The sequence below is a fragment of the Marmota monax genome, unplaced genomic scaffold (assembly GCF_021218885.2).
Source record: "Marmota monax isolate L192 unplaced genomic scaffold, Marmota_monax_Labrador192_F-V1.1 WCK01_AAM20220418_F8-fsc00128, whole genome shotgun sequence".
NCBI lineage: Eukaryota > Metazoa > Chordata > Mammalia > Rodentia > Sciuridae > Marmota > Marmota monax.
In genome coordinates this window covers 2,809,042-2,832,362 of record NW_026693452.1, presented here as the reverse complement: position 1 = coordinate 2,832,362, position 23,321 = coordinate 2,809,042, and the positions used below count along the sequence as shown (strand labels likewise).

Here is a 23,321-nt window from a genome sequence, read left to right as displayed (position 1 = left end):
AAGGGGCTGGGGTTGTGGCTCAGCGGTAGAGCGCTCGCCTTGCACGCACGAGACACTGGGTTCGATCCTCAGCACCACATAAAAATAAATAATTGAAATAAAGGTATTGTGTCCAACTACAACTAAAAAAATAAATATTTTTAAAAAAAGTACTGAAAATTTTTGCTTGTTGAAATCAAAACTGAGAGTTCTTGCAAAATACATAAAGATAGATTTGACTTTCAGTCTTTCTTCATCTCCTCTTAAGCAGTTGAACTCAGACAACTTACATTACACATATGGGCCTCTACTAACTATTTCATTTGATAAAAGAAGATGAGGATCAAGGGTTATATACTCATAGTGAGTTTTAAATGGAGTGAAACAGGCACCATGAATACAAAGCTGGTGTATAGTGAATGGGAGTGGTGCAGGGGCCAGGATATTCTATTGAATGGCAACTTTTCTATTAACATTAATAGCAGTGATGATGCTAGAACCATCATCATTGGAAAATAATAAAGTATTGCCAGGGAAAGGTATATTTTATTCCCAGGCCCCTAATAGATGTGAAATAGGAACTATTCTAAATATCTTTTCTTGTGTAAATCATCAGTTCCTAGAGAAGCATGGAAAGAGGTTGGAATATGCTTTCTGAAGGGCCCAGAGCAAGCTTTTGCTCTCATCTGAGCGTTTTGACACTGTGTAACTTGATAGTAAACAAATTATGTCACATACTTGGCGTGCATGCCTTAATAATTTCTGAAAAGCCACTAGAGGGTGCTACTTTGTAAGGAAAATAAAAGTGCCTTCTTACAGTAGCGTTCAGTCTGCAGCCGCGACATCTGATGTCAGGGACTAGAACCGAGATCTCCACTGTGAGTATCTGGGTACAATTTATTCATTTATCGTTTGTGTTGGAAGTAAATAGCAATAGTTTATAGGTAAGCCACAAAAGTTGATTCAGATAAAAACCTAGTCTTGTCTTTCAGTAAATATTTCTATCAATTCTGTAAGGGAAAAGCTGAGAATATTTGTTACCAAACAAAATTGTGAGGCTGTATGACTTTCTTATGAGAGATAAGCTGGTTTCAATGTGTGTGCTGTGTTTTTACTAGATAGCTGTTGTTTTAAGTTTGGGATAATGATTTTATGCTGTCTTTGGTAGTCTTTACTATAAGATTTGGTGTAAGGAAGATCTTCTTGCATTATTTTTGTCCTCTGAAAGATAATATTTTAATGATCCAAAGGTCACAAATATATTCAGGTAGCGAGGTAAATTAAGTAGGTGACCTTCGTTTTTTGTTACTCCGGATTTAAAGCAAATTATTCCAACAAGAGGTTGTATTAAGTGTCGGCATTAATTATGAAAATCAGCCTGTAGTGTAAAGCTTTTATTCAATGGCAAGTGCGTCTTGGTGGAGCCAATTACCTAAGGATGAAACATAGACAGCATGGGTTTTGTCAAAAGATTTCTGCAGATTAACTATTGTCTTTTCAGCTGACCTCTAGATAATGATAGAGCTGGAAGAAGATTGTCAATAGTTGGGTGAGAGAAAGAAATATAAGGGACACCTACAAAAATTCTAGATTTCCAATAAAAGCATACTATACAAAAAGTGAGGTTCTCATTTTTTGATCCTGAGAGACAAGTTAGCTTCCAGGGGGATTTTTTCCCCCACTTCATATTAGTTCCTAAATATTAGAGTTTGGGTAAAGTGTTTCTAGTTTGTTTTGCATTAATGAAAAAAATGATTAAAAAGTTTCAGACAAAATTTAACTGGAAGAGTCCAAGGGTCAGTCCTTTGAGTTCTTCATAGCCAAGGGAACTAATCAACAGTCTGGAGTGAACACGGTGATTAAACTAGAATATGTTCATGGCAATGGATCGTGTGTGTGTGTGTGTGTGTGTGTGTGTGAGTGAATGTGTGTGTGTATGTGTATCACACTCCACATGCTCAAATATGCTTGATTACAACTTTAAGAGATCATGTCAGTCAGACAGAACCTTTTCATTCTCCTCTTAGTATACTTTAATTTTTAGTGTTAGTCCAGCTTCTTTGATTTGTTTGCATGTTTATCTTTTCAAACTGCTTTTTAGGTTAGAAAGCTATTTGGTGGGAGAGGTGCAGGGGCCAGGATATTCTGATACTATTCAATTCCATATTTCAATTCCTGTTCAGAGAATTTGATTCTGGTTGTAGTTGGGTAGCACTAAAATTTGAAAAAAAATTTTCTATCTATCTTTTTCATTAATATAGATTATTATTATTATTATTATTTACTTAAGTTCACTTGAGGAGAGAAATAAAATGGAGTTGAGATTTCTCCTTGTTAATATTAAGGGAGCAAGGAAAGTCAAATTTATCTTCTATTCAGTTGGATGAATTGGTCCATACAATTGATCAGAAAGGGAGTTATAATGTCTGGGCTGAGTTTCATGGAGAAAATACCTATTTTAATTTTCCAACGGTATGAAAGCATGGACTATAGAAAAGAACATTTAATTATAGGAAAGGTGAAGGTGGGGCTTTGTCACTCTGGTTCTTTCTGCCATTCCTAGTTGTGGCCAGTGGCTTTCCTTTGGCTAAACCTTATATGTCCTTAAGGATATGACTAAGCTTTAGATTTTTTGGTTTGTTTTGGTTTTATAGGAAAGAATGGCATCTGTTTGCTTACATCAGAGACATACAGAAAGAGTGTCCTTAACTGTAGAAACCAATAAAAATGTTGCCATGGTCTCTGTCAGTGTGGCCACCAAAATGGGCTTTATGAGATTAAGTGGTTGGTACTGGAAAAATTCCCTGCTTAATTTCCTATTCCTTTATTTTCTTCAGCCTTCTAACTTCTCATTCTGTCCATTGTGAGTTTGTAAGTGACCATATTGAATGTTTCATCCTGGGAACAGATGCTGAAGTTGTGGTGATGAGGGAGATAGGGAAAGGTGGTTCATCTTCCTAGGCATTGTACAGATCACCACTGCCTACACCCTGCATCTGTGCTTCTGCTTTTGATTTTTTTCATAAACTTCAAGACATATTATATTGTTAATCTCTCAAGTTTATAGACATAAACCTGAGAGAATGTGAAATTGGAAACCCTAGACTTATTTTCTGCTTATATTTTTTCATTTGGAAACTTGAGAGAAGCAAGATTTTTCTGGGGCTTCTTTTGGTGTAGTTCTATAACTCTCAAACCCTGGATCTAGACTTCCCTTTATTACCTTACTGGACTATTATCATTAGAGAGTCTTCTTCTTTTACCTTACATATCCTTAAGCAAGCCCAATAAATGACAGCCTTGGTTTGCCTGCCTTGATCTCACTCTTTCTCTTTCTCTCTCTCATACACACACACAACTTCAATTTTATCTATCTATCTATCTATCTATCTATCTATCTATCTATCTATCATCTTTATGGGAAAATAGATGGAGAACAAAGAGATCAAATATCACCTTTATCCTTTATGATTAATGAGACTAATATTGGAGAATGAACCTAAGGATGGGACAATAATGGGATCCTAATACCAAACAACAGGATCTTCCAGAGTCTACTTGGAACCTTCTTGGTAGGAGACTGATCCTGTTGAACCTAAATTTATGCTGGAGCCTATGTACCTTCTAAAGGCAGCTGGCTCCCTCAGGAATGTAGGGAGAAAGGGCTGCGCTACACCTACCTATTTCTTTTCTCACACACATTAGTCCAGTAACAGATTCACTTTCTAAGATGAAAAACTTTGGGAAAACTCTATTAGAGAAAATTCAAGGGCGGTAAAGAATTATCACAACTCCCAGCCTCCAGAAAGTCTTGAGATTTTTTTACCTAATGGAGCCTAACCATCAAGTCTGTGGAAAGCAGATTGCTACTGTTGTCTTAGAGGTCAAATCTGCAGTCTATCAAAGCAGACTTTTCCATCATCCTGAGGTTATTGTTCTACCACCAATGTCTGGTTTTGGGTGGATCTGCCTAGTACCACTGGTGAGAGAGAAATCCTTTTCTCCTAGACATGTGTAAAAAGTCAATCTATAATAAAGCTGAAAATTCTCTCCCCTTTATATTCTCAACCCGAATTTTATCCAACTTCATTGTCCAAACTTATTAGAGGATTTGCAATGATAGTAAATGAACCCATGAAGCTATTCCAATAATAACATGACAAAAACTGGAATTTCTGAATTTACATATAAATCTATGCCCATTATTAAATTCCTCCACAAACATTAAATTGCTAGTTGAAGTTCTTTTGAATGTTATAGTTCAAATGAATAAAACCCCAGACTCAAATTGTTTCACCTTTGTGATTTCAATGAAATTAGTGGGAAAAAATCATTCCTTCCAATTGCTTATTCTGATTAGTTGTCAGTAAGGAGTTCTCTGTTATTGGAGAAAATGAGTTTCCTTGAGCAGCTGCAGCCTGGACTATTTCTCACAGAATAGGTGTAGTTCCCACACAGCTTCAGGAACTGCATTAATTCAATGCCAAATTTCTAATGTGATTCATTTTCAAAAAAGGATTTACAGGATTATTATGGCATGGGCCCTTATTCCACCAAAATTAGAAAACAGCTAATCCCCAGTCCTGAGAACAGTTTTGACGGGGGAAATTGTGTTCTCTAACCTGGTATTAATGATGTCAGGAATTCTAGAAGAGATTCATTGACATCTAAGAATAGGGTGGACAGTGTTGATTGTAAATCTCATTGAGATGCTACTCCATCCATGCCAATTTTTCAGAATTTACAACTTGAGAGCTTGAATTCAACTGGAAGAAGCCCCCTTTAAGGATATTCCCTTCAGCACTAAGTAATTACCAGATCTTGGGGGAAAATCTATTTATGCACATGGTCTCTTCTAAAATGGGATAGGTGAGTCATGCTGATCAAGCTTAGGAATTTGCAAGCATTTCTGCATTATTTGGCAAACCACTGGGCCATGTGTTTTGGGCATCCTGATGTGATTTAATGTGGGTTCTGTCTAGTGACATTTCTTCCAATTTCTACTCTGCCATAGTATGGTGGTGGATCCATTGTTTTTGCTATGAAACAACTTAGCTCTAAGACCTCTTTCTCCAGATCACACCCAGTCCAGCTGGAGAAACACCCTCAGCAGATTTCTGAACATGTACTGCCTTTTGATATTTCTTGAAGCTTGTTGCCATCAGGAGATTCACTGAGAATGGGTATTGTCCTGTGTTCTTCAAGACAATGTATCTGACACAAAACAGTTATAGCTAGAACCTCACACATGGGTGTTTTAAAATATGTTTTGGAGTTGAATGCTTGTATACTTTAAATATAGTTCCTACATTCACAGTTCAGAAACATACTGAAAGCAATGAAAATTATTTTACCTATTGTTTGTAAGAGTGGAGAGTGGGAAGTCTTGGTTATACTGTAGCTGCCTGCTTCTGAGGGTCTCTGGAGCCCATGTGACTTTATTTAAGTCCTGTGAACCTCAGCGTGTGGAAAATCAGCCTCTCCCTGCATACAAATAGTCACAGACCTATGGACCAGCCACTTAAACTGCAGCCTCCACCAAATTTAAAACCCTCTACTAACCTATTCCTTTAAAACCCAAGGTCTAAAGCTGCTGCTTAGGCTGCATTGGTTATAAGCACACCACACAACTGTGAAATGGCAGTTGCAAGGTGCCTTGTAAGCACCTACAAACCACCAAAGTCAACAACAGACACCCTCTGACCTCACCCAATCTTTTAGTATGCAATGTTATTTTTACCACCCAAATCGCACTCCATGTCTATTTCTCAATTTTCCTGGTTCAAGGCACCATATTCTAATACTTCTTTGAATTGAACTTCAAGATTGTAGGCAAAGGTAAATGGATGGAGTTGGAGAATATAATGATAAGCGCAGTTAGCCAATCCCCAAAAACCAAATGCTGAGTGTTTTCTCTGATATAAGGAGGCTGATTCATAATGGGGTTGGGGGAGCATGGGATGATTAGATGAACTCTAGATAGGGCAGAGGGGAGGGAAGGCCAGATAGGGGGCATGGGGGTAGGAAAGAGATGGAAAGGTGGAATGAGATGGACATCATTACCCTAAGTACATGTATAAAGACATGAATAGGGTGACTCTACTTTGTGTACAACCAGAGATATGAAAAATTGTGCTCTATATGTGTAATATGAATTTTAATGCATTCTGCTGTCATACTTGACAAATTAGAATTAAAAATAGATTGTAGGCAAAAGCAGAGCCTGTACTCAATTTTTCTTAGAATAACAGAACTGAGCATCTGCACTCTGTAGTTAGCTGGGTCTTGAGAACAAGGAGGGCAGAAAGTACTGCTGTACTCATATTCAGCTCTGAAACTCCCCAGTCATATAACACACTCCATTTTTGTGCACAAGGAGCTAGAAGTATTTAAGACAGATCTGTTCTCATGGAAAGCAGAGAACTAAGGTTCTAGTCCCCCTTATTAAGACTTGATTAGATTTCCCCCCTGTGGTCTCCTTTGAACCAGTTTCATTCTCTAGAATGAAAAAACAAACAAACAAACAAACTGAACAAATGAACACAAGAGACTTATATTTTCTAAGTAACCGAGAAGCTCGCCAGTCAAATAGCTCAACTCATGGATCAGCAATTCTAATACTGCTGCCAAATTTTCCCCAAGTCTTTACATACGTTAACTGTGACAGATCTCCTCACCCTCACCATGTAAAACCTGGAAATGCTTGGGTAAGTCTCATTTTCTAAAGGTAGGCCAGAAAGATTTAAAATAATACGGGTGGGAGGGGCAACCCTGAATGAATAGGAAAATGATTTGCAGCACACAATGATAAGGGACATGTAATTACGTTAAATTAGGTAGCTGTGAAAGCACTTGGCAAACTTGTAAAATACCATGTGAAGGTAAAGCTTTAGCTGTTACATTCTGTGCAAATGGACTGCAATTCCAAGTCCACAATTTTCTATCAGAAGCCTTTGGTAGGAATTTTAAAGCTTTGTTCTACTCTTTCTGAACTAAATTGAGCCTGTGGAGTGTTGAATGATCTTTCTAAACCTCAGTCTACGTTCACCAACTTAATGAATGTTCAGATGGGACCAGAAGTTGGTTTGGTTCTCTTAAGGATTAGTGTTAGAAGCCAGGAGGTAACTAGAGTCATATGAAATGCACCCTGCTGAGGCATGAGACCCTGATCAAGTTGAAAGCTTGGCCATAGAAAAAGTCTTACAACATGAACCTCTACATATGAAAAAAAAATACGTATGTTTTGGAACTGAAGAGAAGTTAATTTACCTGTTTGTTTTCCTTGACTATAATATTAAGAAATTATTTGATAGGTAATTATTAATTTAAAAAAGAAACATTAAATCACCATTTCAAAAACAGAACCATTTTTTCTGTCCATCTACTTCTATATAAATTTAGTGTACACATATTTTATCTAGAGAATTAACTAACAATTTGTTATGTTGCCATGATATTCAAATGTTTGGTTCAGTGATGTATTCTCTTAAGTCTTAGTAAAGTGCTTCCTCTCAATGAAAAAAAAATTCCTAATGGGACTTATAGTCACTCGATTCCTATATAGTAAAACATGATTTGTTCTAACCCAAATGATATTTGAACATGACACAAATTTGAGAGAATCTGTAGGTTAAGTTCAGTAAATTGCAGCCAGCTAAACCCAGCTGCATAGCAATTCACAAGCATACATACATCTCAAATATCTACCTGTATGGACATCTCACCCACCTGCACAGCATTAGAACTTTCACACCCACCTACATCTGGCATTAGAACTTTCAGATAATCCTTTTTCCACTATTTCATAGCTCCTAAGCTGAAAGCCTTCTTCAAACTTCAGTTCTTTTTTCAATATGCAATGCCATATTTATTGTGGTATTTGTGTATTTCATAACCATTTCATGTGTATAAACTGCACTAGCATTTTTTGACTGTTTTTCTTTTTTAAATGAAAGATCTTTAGACAAAGTGACTCAACAAAATTTCCTGGTTATATTATTAAATTACAAAAAGGAAGTCATAGATGGCATAGTATAGTCAACTTCATGTTCAAAAATTTATGAATATGTGTAAAAAATAAAATTTATATATATTATCAAATGGATAAAGAAAACAACTAGAACTGTTGAGGTGGTTAATATGAAAAGACTGTCAAAAGAGGGTTAAACAAGAGGATTTGTGCTCAAATTTTATAGTCTGCGTATAAACCCAATTTCTGGATCAGGGAGATTATAAATAGTTGCTGAATGATTTAATGGGTTATATAAAAATTAATGGGCTCTATAATTTTAAAACAAAAAAGTAAGAAATTACGAAGAAACTATAACAATTAGAACCACCTAAAATCTGCCACCTAAAGAACCGTTATATATTGCTGGTGTGGATATGTATGTGTGTACACATAGTGGTATGGCTGAAATTCTTTTGAGTATTGTGACACTAACCCCATTTTCTCCTAAGCTCTGTAATTTTTATTGTGTGATGTTACATAACACAATAATTTTGAGGAATGCAGATGTTGCATTAAAGCAGAACTGACTGAATTTTAAATTCAGTTTTTTATATTATAGTTTGGAGCAATAAGTAATACAATTCTCTATTTCCCCTCTTCCTTCCCCACCAACTTTTTTGATAGTGTTGTTTGTTTATTTGTAAGTTTTGCTGGCAAGTTTTGGTGGGCAACAATCCTCTTTGCATTTGCATGAACTATGAAAGATTTCTTGAAGATACACACTTTTGAAGCTGGGCAGAAACCTGCAGTGGTCTTTCTCTAGGTTCAGATATGTTAATTGATGGCAGTCATGCATCCTTGCTTTAGTATGCTCTAAATTTGAAGAACATTTAGGAGACAAAAGTTACCACATATAAATTCAACAAATGTGTGTGTGTGTGTGTGTGTGTGTGTGTATCTCACATGAGATATACATAAGCAAAATATATTTTCCTAATAATTTTGTTTTGTGTACCTGTCTTAGGGCAGGTGAATAATATCCCATATATGAAAATATGCCTTTACTCTGATATTTATTGTTGCACTTTGTCTTTAGAAACTCTTATCCCATTGTGTGCCCTATTCTATGAATAACCACAATACATAAAATATAAGTTATAGAAAAATATGCTCAATGATGCAAGAAAAATTTACTTGTTTAGAAAAGTTGAGAAGGAATATTGGTGTCTATTAACTTCTTTCTGAGTACTAGGAAGTGGACTACTGTGTTCACTAATAACTTATTCAATTCTCACAATATCCCCTATAATTTTTATTCTTTTTATTTTAACAGATGAAAAAACTAAAGCTCATGGAAGTTCATTATCTGTTACAATCTCAGGTGGTGTTAAAGTCATGTGTCAATTTGATTCCCCTGATAAGAGAACAGGAGGATAAGATTAGATTCACAGAGGAATGTTGAGGGAAATGCCTGTGAAAGATAAAGAGGGAGGGATGTGGACTGAAATCTGAGAAAGGAGACAGAAGGAAGGAGGACTTGGTAGGAAGAACCTTAGACCACACAGAGTTCTGGGAAAGTCTCATTCACGTTGTCTTGGGAATTTCTAAGCAAAAGAACCTTATTGGAGGAGTACAACTGCATTAGTCACCTTTATGTCATTACAAAACACTAAGCAACTAACTTATAAAAAGAAAACACTTAATTATTAATTAGCTCACAGTTTAGGAGGTTCAAAGTCCAAATTGGGTGACCCCTTCTGGTGAGGGCAATAGATAGTAGCATATCAGGATAGGAATGTGTGTGTGTGTGTGTGTGTGTGTGAGAGAGAGAGAGAGAGAGAGAGAGAGAGAGAGAGAGAGAGAGAGAGAGAGAGAGAGAGACACTGAAGACACTGAAGTCCCATAATTCTTTCTAAATGAATACCTACAGTCACCTAAGGTCCTCCTACTAGGCAGGCCCTACTTGTCAAAGGTTCTGCCACCTCCCAATAGCACTATCCTTGGGACCAAGCCTTTAACCACAATGGACCCTTTCTTTGGGGATCACTCAGCACACACACCATATCACTGGCGAGTTCTAATACCCCTGCTCTGCTGACTCATTGGTTAGGTACAGCCCCTAGGGAAGTAGAGACTTATAAGTTGGAGCCAAATGTGGGGCAGCAGAAGGGTGCTGATCAACAGTGGATCTTATGAGCAGATTTTTTGAAGGGCGATCCAAGCCATGCATCACAATGGCCATCACAGTTATAATTCAAGCCCAAATCTGCCTAGGTGGAAATTTCTTCTCTACATGTATATATACAGAATTGCTGGCAGGGGTGGTTTCCTGTCAATCAAAATAACTCTTTTAATTACTTCTAAATAATATAACCTATGTAAAATTTGTGGGTTTGAAATGAAACACTGACTTAAAAAACAGTCTAAATCCCTCCAAAACAGAAATTTTTTAGGCTTTAGCTTAAGAGTAAGGACACAGAAACAAGTTTTGAAAGTGGTGGATCTTAACATTTGCAGCACATAAGAGTCAGGGTGAGGAGATATTTAAAACTTTTCTCTGGCCAATCTGTACATTGGACCAATTAAACCAGAATATCTCAGGGGAAATCATGGGCATCAGCAATTTTTAAAGGTTCCTAGATGATTTCATTGCACATCCAAGTTGAGAGTTGCTATTGTAAATGGTATGCCTGAGATAAAAGTACAGATAGATCTTTTGAGTGTTCTTCTAAATATCCAATCTCTGTACCAGTCTGATTCTTTTCCACTCCAGGGAGTTAATTATTTCCAGAATGTTCCCAGAGGCCACCAAACTTAGAAATAATATTTTTTGTGTGTTTATGTGTGTGTGTGTGTGTGTGTGTGTGTGTGTGAGTCCTATATGAGATTTTCTTATACCTGGTTAATATTTGCATTCACTAAGGATATCTTAATTTGAACACATTTGCATGTCTATTAATAAGACAAAAATAATGATATAAATTATAACAAGGAAGGACTTCTGGTCCTTTGTCCACAGTGAACAATGTGGATTTTGTAAGTATCAAGGACTGTAGGAGCATCTCCATATTCCTCAAAATCTGAAAGGAGAATTGTTAGGAAGAGAGAGTATGAATTAAACCAAATAGAGATTTAAGACTGAGTGTGTTTTATTTATAATCATATTTTTATTTTAGAGTAATATTATTAAAAGTAAGACATTCATTGAAGAACTTTGAAGAAAATAAATAATGTAGACAGTTAAAAATAGTATATTTCATATTAATATGAGTTATTTGTTCAGAAATCCAAGCTAGTGTATTTGCCTTTACTGTGCCTTTAGTGTGCATTAAACTTGTTAAGATGGCTAGATCAAGGAATAGGCTTTGATATCTGATCTCCATTGAAGCATTAATTTTTTTCTGTTACTAAGAAGAAATGAAATAAAATAAAAAAAATCTGTCAAGATATTTACTCACTTGCAATGGAGGCAGAACAGTGGAAACTACTGAAGACAGGCAATACTGGAGTGCATTACCTATAGAAAAGTTAAAAATGATAACAAAACTAGCTAAAAATTGATTATTAAAAATTATCAACAGGTATAGGCAACTAAAGTCTTTCCTATGTCTAGGTTCTGAACTTCATATTATTACATCTTTAAAACTTATTCTTTAATAAAGATTGTATTCTGCGTTGTATTCTACAAAGAATATTTCCATTTATCCTATTGGTCTCTGATATGTGAAATCAGTGACATTTCTTGTTTCCAACATTTGCTTGTAAAGGGTCGATATTCTTCTGTCTTGCACAAGGCATAGCTTGTCTCCAACCTCTATAAATAACATGTATTCCTGCGTTTAAGCAACACATTCAAGATAAACAGTGATGGCACACCAAGTGTAAGGACAATGAATTAGCACTGGAGTGATCTCAATTTTGTCATCCTATCTGAAGACTTGGATTTGTGTTTACAGTGCAAACAGTGAAACAGGGACCATGAAATGTGATTTTTTTTTGTTTCATACTTCTTACATTGATGTTTTCTTACATTCAAATAACATCTTTAAAAATTATAAGTTACTCTCCTTTTTATTTTGTAATTTCTTTAGAACTAAAGAACCAATCAAGGAAATAAAACATTGCATCAGTATGATTTGGGAGATGTGAATGGTTTGCATTTACTAAAATTCACTTTTTTAAAGAAACTGGCCAGATTCTATCATACACAAAATTTAATAAAAGAGAATATTCACTGTCTTTATATTTTTTCTAGCTATTGCTCATTCCATTTCATGATTATTAGTGGAGATAATTTTGTTGTATTGAGTAGAAGACTGTTGAAAAGCCACCAGCTCTGTGTGCTAAATACTCTAGGTATGCCACTGGTTTGTAAAGAACTTGAAAGTCACTGTAATGGGCCTTATCATTTTCATTCATTGTACCTGTTTTCTCCCTTTTCTATTCCTCCCTCTTCCTTTGCTTGCTCCTAGCATACAATCCTCCAGGGCAGGAAATGTTTTATAGAAAATGTAGGAAGGAGTCACTAATTATATTTACAGTTCTATTTCTTCCATGTTGTCAAAGAGGCTTAAAAGTATTGCTGCAGACCTGGTCGAGGATTAGCTGTGAAAGTCTGAAGAAAACAGGGAGATTGATTTGTCCAGAGCTCAAGGAGGTCTGATGAGTATTCTACTGAGTAAAGTAATCGGATTTGGGCTGTCAAAAGGAGATTGGACAGATTAAATGGTCACCATGTGCAATGAGTTCTGTTCTGCAGAAATGTCCAGACATTTAATTGCTCTTTAGTTGGTAAGCAAAGCTTCCTTTTTAGGTGCACAGTTGAGGATGAAAGGGAAAATTGGGTCTCCATAGATTTAGAATACTAAAACATGAAAATAGAAGAAAAATATTGGAAGGGTCATCTTCCACCTCTATTCCTACTTCTAAAGAGAATGACTTCAAAACAACCTTGGAGAGATATGTAGGCAGAAAAGAATTGGAAATGGTGTTCTGAGTTCTTATGTTGTTTCTGTACTGGACAAAAAAGAGGGACTGGGTAATAGGATCTATACAAGCCACTCTTTAAATTTCTTTAATGATGTCTTAAAAATTTACTTGAGTTATAAATATTTCACAACAAAATATCCTGCTCTTGGTGTTTTTTTTTTTTTTGGAACAAGAAATAATTCCTGAAATCATATTGATTTTTCACAAAAATAAACTAAAGGAGAATATCATGTGCTGAGACATAACACTAGGATACACATATCTATGTCACATTCTACATGGAAATAATTAGTACTGTTAAAGTGACCAGCACCATTTTAATATGCACATGTGTATTAATTTTGTGAATTTTGTTTATTAAGGTATCCTTTAGACATACAAAAAGTTAGACAGAATAATATAACATATAACAACACTCAATATACCCAACATTCAATTTTACAAAATTGCAGTATTTCTTCATTTTTGTCTCAGAGTTTTTTATTTAAGAAATAAGACATGGTCACTGTTGTGTCCCTGTTTACTGCTTCCCCATCCTGTTTCCTTCTCTTTCTCTTTCCTTAGTGCTAAGCACTATCTTGCATTTTCTGATTGTCATTATCACATACCATGGAGGTCGATGGAGGTCGCTGCTTCTAGATTCAAGCCCAGTAGACAGTAACTTTAGTTCTGTTTTACTTCTTTGCATTTCACATCCACAGAAATGATATCAGACACCTCTTAGGTATTTCAGACACTGTATATCTTGTCATCACAACTTATCTGTGGAAACTTTGGTAACCAATTTTAGCCACAGCCACTGCTTTGTTGACCAACTGTCTTTGGAGAAGACAACAACCTTCATACACGTGCAACCAGATAGCAGGTCCAGGCACGGTCTCACCTCCTGTGTCACAATTCCTTCTTGAAGACAGGCAGGTATTGATATGGTCGTAAGCAGGCACAACCTAGAAGTATGTGTGAGTGGATATGAGAGAAGGAAAAGGGCTGTGCAGTAAGGCTTTAACTACGGCGAGGTGAGAGCCTTCTTTCCTCTGTGGATTGGGAAGTCTTCCATCTAACATCTCAGACCATCTTAGGAGATGATCTATCAGTCATGCCTAATACCTCAAACTGGATTTTCCCTTTACCTGTCTCCTTCCTCTTTTGTCTGTATTTCTGCTCCATGGGATTTTATCACTTAATAAAGTAGTAAGCTTTCGTCCTGGTCATAGTTGGGAGGCCAAATTAAAACAGAGATGTTTATCTTGTTCCAGCTCTGTCTTTTTGGCTTCATCTTTCCATATAAAGCTATCATTGCTATGTTTGGAGTAAAAGTGGTATAGCTTACTGTTCCTCTTCCCGGCTTGAAGTTGTTAATTCTATTTTTGCAATTGTTTCCTTGCTGAAAACATCAGCATTACTTTTGTATTCACCATGAATTTTGTAGCATTAGTTATTCATATATGTCCTATTACATATAAAGTAATATAAACATATTATTTTCAGACAGACATTAGAAGAACATGTCTGTAATCTCAGAAATTCAGGAGGCTGAGGCAGAAGGACAGTAAGTTTGAGTCCCTCCTTGACAATTTAGTGAGACCCCCTATCAAAATCCAAATAAATTTAAACAAAGTACTGGGGATACAGTGTCAAAATACTCCTGGATTCAGTACCCAATACCACATATATGTATGTATGTATGTATGTATCTATCTGTCCCATCATTCTTTTGCCTTTTTCTAAAATGTTATCCCTAAATTCCCAGTACTTGGACAACTTTTCTTATTATGCTTTGAGCCTATTTGCATCACTACGTGTAACTCATTTAGGGTTTTTCCCATATATCTGTCTTTCTTCTAAGATTCTAAATTTCAGGCAGGAATTGTGTCTCATTCATATTTGCCAACAGTACAGTGCCTGGCCCAGTTGGCTCTTAGTTAATGAATGTGGAATATATCTGACATTTGGCGTGCACATAGATAAACAGACATACACATTTAGGGTATTTACATATAATTCCCTTGACTTCCTCCCTGAATTCAGAACACTATCAGAGGATTGTTGGCAGCTCACTGTTGTGTTGGCATGTGCGATTCCTGCTGTTGAAAGCAGCTGTTTGAACAAATGTATTTACCACTGTGTTGGTTTGCCTGGAAAAGGGAATACTCTGCAAATAGCATACTTCCAGTAATTCAAGACATAATTCATAATGGGGACTCTGTAATATCATGAGAAAAGTGTCTCATTAGCAATAAAAGCTATTAATGTCAGTCTTCTTAATGAAGGATTTGAATAGCATCCCTAATTAGACTGGAAAGGGCAAAAATGATGCAATCCACACTGTGATTGGAAAGTTAGTAAATGATTGAGAAAAGCTGAAATCTAAAATGCCTCCAAAGCTGACAATTTGGATAATATAAAAGGATAATTTATATCATTTTATGAGACAGGGAAATAGGAGAAAAAAAGGAAGAAGCATAAGAAAGTAGATGAGCCTGGACTATGAATAACTTTAATGTTAAATGATATCCATTCACTCAAGAATTAATTCATTCAATTTACGTTGAACACCTATTATTACCAGACACTGTGGTAAGCTCTGAGTGCACACATGGTATTGTGTGCGAGATGTCTCCTTAAAGAACTTGTGTCATCAAGTTTTCAAGTGACTCAAATTCAAGTGGAATAATGAATTTTTATGTCAAATAATATAAATTAAAGACATATTATTTAATAGGCAACACTGGCCCCTAAAGTAAACAGATGAAATTTAATAAAAATAAATTTGTGTAAAAAATGCTTGGTTTCTGTTAGTATGCCATGACTTCTTCCTTCTCCCAAATTAAAAAAAAATATTCTTAAGCTGTATTAATACATAAGTACTTAGAAACAAGGATTGTAGAACATATTTATAAAAATCAAGAAATGCATAAACTTTTCAGTCCACATCTAGGATACTGTGTTCAATTCTAGATGCCATGTTCTTAGCACTAGATAGTTAACCAAATGAACTTAATTCTATGTCAGATGGAGAAGCATAAAAGGGCCTAGTCATATTTAGGAGAAATAATACTTTTAAGTGTTTGGCCTCACTTCCCAATACTAATGTCAAAAGTAAGACCATTTTGGTAGAGAATACTAACTAAGGAGGGAGGTTTGACACATTATAAGATTCAGAAGTCTAAGAATTAAAATCATCTGTGTGAATGAGAGCTGTTCACACAAATCTGTGTGAGGGAAGCAGCAGAAGATGCTCCTGGTAACAGTGGTGGACTTTATTGCTTGCATAAAGTATTAACATTCTAGCAGCCAACCATTTAACTACAGTAAATCTGAGAGAAAAATAAAAGCACAAAGGGTTCTATATACATATATATATATATATTTTTTCATTTTACCAACTTGAAGACTAAAAAGGAGGAAGGAGATCCATAAAATAACTTTGTGCTTCGGTACTCCAAGCATTTTTTCTTTTGTTTTCAGTTGTGCTGTGGGATGACATTCTTATAGAGAAGGAAAACAAGAAGAAATTTATAAGGTTGGTTAAAGAAAAAATTGTTACAGTTGCACACAGATAAAAAGGTCATGCTTTAAAATTATTCTGTCGTAGAATTCCTTTAATAAGGGTCTGATAGGAGAACACGATGGTATATACATTTTAACTCTTTGTAGCCCAGTTGAATTTGCAAAGCTAAAAAAAATTGTAAGTGGGTACTCACTGATGTTTACAATTATTCATATTTAATTCATTTGTCTATTTATGCACTTATTCATCAAATATCTGTTAAGAGACTACTAAAACTAGGAAATAGGGAATATAAATGAAAAGTTATGTGTGTGAAATAACTGAAATTATAACAAGGGAGACAGGAGGTAGACAAGTGATTGGGCTGCAATGTGATAAGTGATATAGAAGAGGCAGGGGTAGCCCTGAGTAAGGATGATCAACTCTGCATGGGGGTTTGAGTGGGGCATAAAGAATTGACCATAAAGAATGAAATTCAGGTGGAGGAGGGAGGGAAGGATATTTCAGCATGAGGGTGCCATGTGTGCAAGTGCACAAAAGCAGAGCACACTAAAATCTAAGTGTTTCCAGGATTTTGTAAGTAATTCAATAAAACAACAGCAGCAGCTACAAAAATACTTTAACTAATATTTTCTGCTGATTGTGTCCAAGGATACCTTTTTAGGCACAAATTTTCATAGCAATCTGGAGCAGTCTGGCTCCAAATCTTAACCTTTAGCTTTCACGTTATGTGCTTTCTTGAAGAGATGGTTCGAGAGTTGATTGAGTATTGTTTTGCAAAGTACAGGAGATTGAATATCTTTGAACTAAGTGAAAGTGGAAGCCAGTGACATAGCTGGAATATTCACATGCTATAGCTGGGAGGGCAAATTGTTACACACAGTTTAGAAAGAAGTTTGCTGCTATCTTGTAAAACTGTGAAGGTTCAACCCTAGTTTAGACACAACAACTGTACTAATGCATATGGTCCCTAGAAAAACATTAGCACACATGCTCTGGCAAACAAGTAGCATGTTCGTGGCAGCATGTTTATAATACCATGCACATGAGAAGCAAACCTCCCAATGTCCATCATCAGCACATGAGCAGTTATAGCAGGATAGGTAAAAATATTGTGGTATCTACATAGAGAACTATTACAGCAGTATAATGAATGAGTTATAGTGACACCATGGGGCAATCTCAGTGAGATTACTTTGAGCAAAAAGAGAAGATTTGCAGAATAAAGCACACATGTGTAAAGGTCAGAATACACTAAAGTTAAACAAAAAGCTGTGCATAGATACAAGCATATCTGAAAATAATAAATAAGAGCAGGAGAATGGTTAAAAATTTAAATCACATGCCCTCTTAAAGGAAGGGTAGGAGAATAAAATGTGGTAGGATGGTGAGTAGGTCATATTAAACTCACTGTGTTATTCTTTAAATGATTATTCAAAATATTCTTTTGTATACTTAATGATTACCACATTTCATAAAATTTTAGGCCAAAATTTTTTATGCTTTAATATTTCTAAAACTGAGATGCATCTTAAAATTGTTAGTATTGTATAAATGTAATGATCAGTGATTTTCTTAGTCATTCATAGGAAATAATGGCATGTCTTGTAATTGAGGGCTTCTTGGATCTAGTGAAATACTGTAAGATAACATATTTTAAGAAATGATATTCTGGGGATAATTCTAATAATTCCCTGGAAGCTATGTCATGAATATGTAGAGAAATGGATTTGAGATCAGAGTGGTGGTTGGCACTAGATCATCATGGAGCTTGCATGCCATTGCTAGCAGTATTCACCTTCTAAGAAATGGGAGTCTATTAAGGAGTTTTTTGAAGGAAAATAACATGATAAATGTATATGACTTTATAAAGAAAATAATAGTAGACTTATATGGCTTCTTAGAACTTATTTATGATACTGTCTTGAATTGATTACTCTTATTACAATGCTTCAATTTTCAAACAGAACTCTTTAAAAACCAACAACAGAGAACTTGAAGTACAATGAATGCAACATTGGCTTTTAAAACAATGTGGATCTCATGTAAGGAGGCTGGACTTCTCCCACCATCTGATAGCACAGGTGCCTTTTCCCTCTGCTTGGGGTTGTTGGAGAGGAAGCCTTGTGAAGAGCCAGAACTTTCCCATGACCCACTGCAAAGAGGCCACCTTTATCACAGTGTCAGTGTAGACTATTTGGGGAACTGGAAACCTCTGTCTCACTATCTAGTAGGCATGAGGAGCCCTTCTTTCTCATTATATTTGGTGTCAATAAAGACCAGTATAGACTCCTACTTTCACTTGGAAATGGCAAGGTATGTCATTCCACCCTATGGAAGTAGTATCAGAAAGTCAGTTAAAATAGAAGGTTTAAATAAGATCCAGAGTTTAATAATATACTGCAAAAAGTGTGAGTTTCAGTAAAAAAATTATCCATGATACTAAGAACCAAGAAGATTTCAAACTGAATGAAAGAACACTGTTAATAGGTACTGAGATGACAGATATATTAGAATTATCCAACAAAGCTGTTATGATAAGAATGCTTTAGAAAGCAATTACAAGCATATGTGGAACAAATTTTAAAAACTGGACAACTTCAGCAAAGAGAAGATACAAATAAGAATCAAATGAAATTTTAGAACAGAGAAATTAATAGATGAAATAAAAAACTAAATTGATTGGTACAACTTCAGAGTAGTTAGAAAAGACAGAGGAAATAATCAGTGAACTGGAAAACAGAATAATACAAAATATCTAATCTGAATAACACAGAGGAAATATAATGGGTGAAACCCTGTGGTTTGGATTTGGAATGTCCCCCAAAGAATCATGTGTAGAAGGCTTGGTCTCCAATGTAGCAATGTCCACAGGTGGGGCTTTTAGGAAATGGTTGGATCATAAGTGGATTAATCCATTGCTGAATTCATAATTTGAATGGACAATTAGGAATAAATGAAAACTATAGAAAGTGGGACCTGATTAAAGGTAGTGGGTCCTTGGGGTCATGACTTTGGGACTATACCTTGTTCTTCAGAATGAGGGCAAAATCGAGCCATTCTCTAATGAAGGAAAATTAAGAGACTTTGTAAGCAGGAGACCAATCTGCCTAAAGGAATGGTTTAAAGAAGTCCTGTAAATATAAAGAATACAATAAAAAAGTAACCACAGACAATCCGAATAAAGAACATGATAAGCAAAAATACTGATAAGAACAATAAGCTTTCCTTCTCCTCTTGATTTTTCTAAATTATGTTTTGTTATTGAAGCAAAATTGTAACTGTCTCATGTGATTCTAAATGTATGTAGAGGAAATATTTAAGATAATCCTATTATAAACAGGGATAATAGAGGGATGTGAAGATAAAGTTTCTATATCTTACTTGAACTGGTAAAATGATAGATGAGTGGATGAGATGAGTTATTCATAAATAATATACTAACTAGGACAATTTCTAAAAAGCTATACAAAATATACTCACAAATACTATGGATAAATCAAAATAGAATTCTAAAATAATGTTTATATAATGAACATCAAGCTAGGAAAAAGATAACAGAGAAATGAAAAGCAGAGAACAGTCAACAAGAAAGAAAATGGTATGTTAATTTCTAACATAACTATTATTATGTTAAATGTAAATGACCTAAATATGCCCATTAGAAAACAAATATAATATAATGGATTTAAAAAAACTATAGAATATATTTTTTAAAAAATATTTTTTTAGTTGTCAATGGAACTTTATTATTATTATTTATTTATTTATATGCAGTGCTGAGAATCAAACTCAGTGCCTCACACATGCTAGGCAAGTGCTCTACCACTGAGCCACAACCCCAGCCCCATACAATATATTTTTAAGGAGGAATTCTCTTTGGATATTATGATCTAGGAAGACTGTAAGGAAAAGGATGAAAAAAAGGTACATCATGAAAACATTAATTAAGAAAAATAGGAGCAACTGCACTAATGTCTCTTAAAGTAGACTTTAGAAAAAGGAAAATGAGATAGAGAGAGACATTCAAGTCGTCCCTTGGTGTTTGTGAGCTTGAACTTTAAGCACCTGCCGTGGATACCAAAACCCTCAGATGCTCTGATCCCTTACAGAAAATGGCCTAGTATTTGCATATAACTTATTTTCCCGTATACTTAAATTATCTTTAGATTACTTGTAATACCTATATTGTAAATGTCTTACTGTTTTGCTTAGGGAATAATGAAAAAGTTTGTATATTTAGTAAAGACACTTTCTAAAAATTATTTTCAGTCTGCATTTGGTTGCATCCACAGATGTGGAATCTGCAGACATGAAGGGTTTACTGTTTATAATGATAAAAGGGTCAATCCATTAAATCTTAATGTGAGTATACCAAACAAAAGATGTTAAAAAAATGTGGAGCAACAACTGGTAGAACTAAAAGGAGAAATTAAAAAAGCTTCATTATTATAGCTGGTGACTTTAAGATCCTTCTTTCAAAAGTTGATGGAGAAGACTAGACAGAGTCAGCAAAGGTCTGGAAGAATTCAACAACAGCATCAACTAGCAGAGTCTAAATGACATGCATATGACACTCTATCCTACAACAGCAAATGTATTTTCTTTTCAAGTGCCCCTAGATGCTGTGTTGACATAGACCATATCCTGAGCCATGAGACAAATCTCAACAAATTCAAAATTATTGACATCATGCACAGTGTGTTTTTTAACCACAATGTAACAAAACAGAAGCTCAGTATCAGGGAGAGAATAGAAAAATCTCCCAAACCCCTAGAAACTAAATAACATACTTCTAAATAATCCATAGTTCAAAAAAGGAAGTCTCAAAGGAATTCGACAATGCACTGGGTGGAAGGAAAATAAAAATGCAGCATTTTAACATTTGTGGGACACAGGAGGAGCACAGTCAGAAGACATTTATGACACTAAATGCATAGATTAGAGAAAGAGAAAAAGTCTTGCATCAAGAACCTGGGGTGGGGTGGGGGAAGAGTATATTAAGCCCAAAGTCCGATGAAGGAAAACAAAATAACAATAAGAGTAGAAATCATTGAAACTAGACCAGAAAACCAAAAGAGAAAATCAATGAAAATAGAAAGAGCTTCAATGAAATAGAAAAGTATCTAGCAAGATAAATATCTAGCAAGAAAGGCAACACAAATGACCACTATCAGAAATTGACAGGAGGGGGAAAGCCAGGTTTTGATGGCATCCTTTGATGAGGTCAGGGACATAAGAGAATACCAAGGAACTGCAGCCTATGGGGTGGGCAGTCAGAGGATGGGGCTCTGAAGACAAGGAACAGACTGACCAAACCTAAGGCGACACGGCAAGGATAACCTGAACTTGGAGCAAACTCCAGGGCCTTGGGGTGCAGTTCCTTGGTATTCTCTTAGGTCCCTGACTTCATCAATAGATGCCATCAAAACCTGGCTTTCCCTCGTCTGTCAATTTCTGATGTTGCTTTTCTTTTTTTGTCAGTCTTGCCAGGTATTTATCTATTTTATTGAATCAGTTTTTATTTTCATTGATTCTGTGTTTTGTTTCAATGATTTCTACTCACAAAGTTATTGTATTGTTAATACTTTTTATTTTAACTCATGTATATTGATGTTCATTGTAGTTTTAATCTGAATTTTTCTTAGCAGCTAATGTTGAACAGCTTTTCATATGCCTATTTGCCATATGTATATAGTCTACATTAACATGGACTCCTCAGGTCTTTAGTCTATTTTTAAATTGGATTATTTTTTTCTTTTTGTTTTGTGAGTCCCTTCTATATTTCAGGCACAGTATTTTATCAAATATGTGGTTTACAAATACTTTCTTTTATTCTGTAGCTTGTCTTTTCGACATCTTCACAGAGACTGCTACAGAGCAAAAGTTTCTGATTTTGCTGGTGTCCAATTAATTGATTTTTCTTTTTATGGAAGATGTTTTTGATGCTAAGAACTTTGCCTAGGCAAGACCCATAGATTTCTCCTATAGTTTTTCCTTCAAGTTCTATGGTTTTATGTTTAAAATTTGAGCCCATGATCCATTATGTGATAATTTCTGTAGACAGTGTGAGACTTAGCTCTAGGTTCATTTATTCACTTTTGTGTATGGACATCCAAATGGTAGCACCATTTGCTAAAATGTGATCTGTCCTCCATTGAATTGCCTTTGAATTTTTGTCAAAATCAATTGGGTATATTTGTGTGCATCTATTTCTGGGTGTCTGTATTTTTGACCTTCAGTCTTTTTCTGTTTATTTCTTACACTCATGTCCCTGGAATTAAATGAACCTTTCACAGAGAGTAACACTTATAAAGATGAACACAAATGAATGTAAATGAAAATCTCTACCTTTGAAAAAGATGGGTAATTTGTTTTCTATGCACTCTTTACTATTCCTCTTTCCAAATATCATATAAAATGCCTTATACAGACACGGGAGACCTGTATTCCTTGTTTAGCACTGAATATTAATTCTGTCATGAGCTCTGTGTGTTGATCATGACTGTTAGACATCAAACTACCCATCACTCTTCCTAGAGAGGTTTCTCGTGGGTTAGAATACTAAATCCTCATGAGCTGCAAATCAGGTGACCTCCAAGGAAAAGAAGTCTTAGAGATATTTGACCTTCCCTTGCTTCCCATCTAAAGCTAAAAGGCCTGCAATGTGCCCAACATTCTCAACATACATCTTCATGTTGGAGTATTAAGTTGGAGCATTATCTGAAGAATTTTCATTGAATATGCAAAAATAATACTCTATATGTGCAGATATCTGAAAATCCCATATCAGTCCAGAGCTGTTGCTTCTCATTCCTAAAGAATGAAACTTTTCTTTGAATTAAAAAAGTCAATATTTTTAAAAACAATTTCATCGGTTATTTTTGAATG

The 23,321-nt window shown here is 35.3% G+C and overlaps 1 protein-coding gene across 1 annotated transcript in view; it reads left to right on the top strand.

Annotated features, from left to right (window-relative positions):
- Positions 1-841: 841 nt before the first annotated feature.
- Positions 842-23,321, top strand: part of Arhgap24 (Rho GTPase activating protein 24) — a 747,975-nt gene continuing 725,495 nt past the window's right edge. Inside the window, exon 1 of the mRNA XM_058583413.1 lies at positions 842-857. The gene's annotated coding sequence lies outside the window, so the exon portion shown is untranslated. The remainder of the gene's footprint in view (positions 858-23,321) is intronic.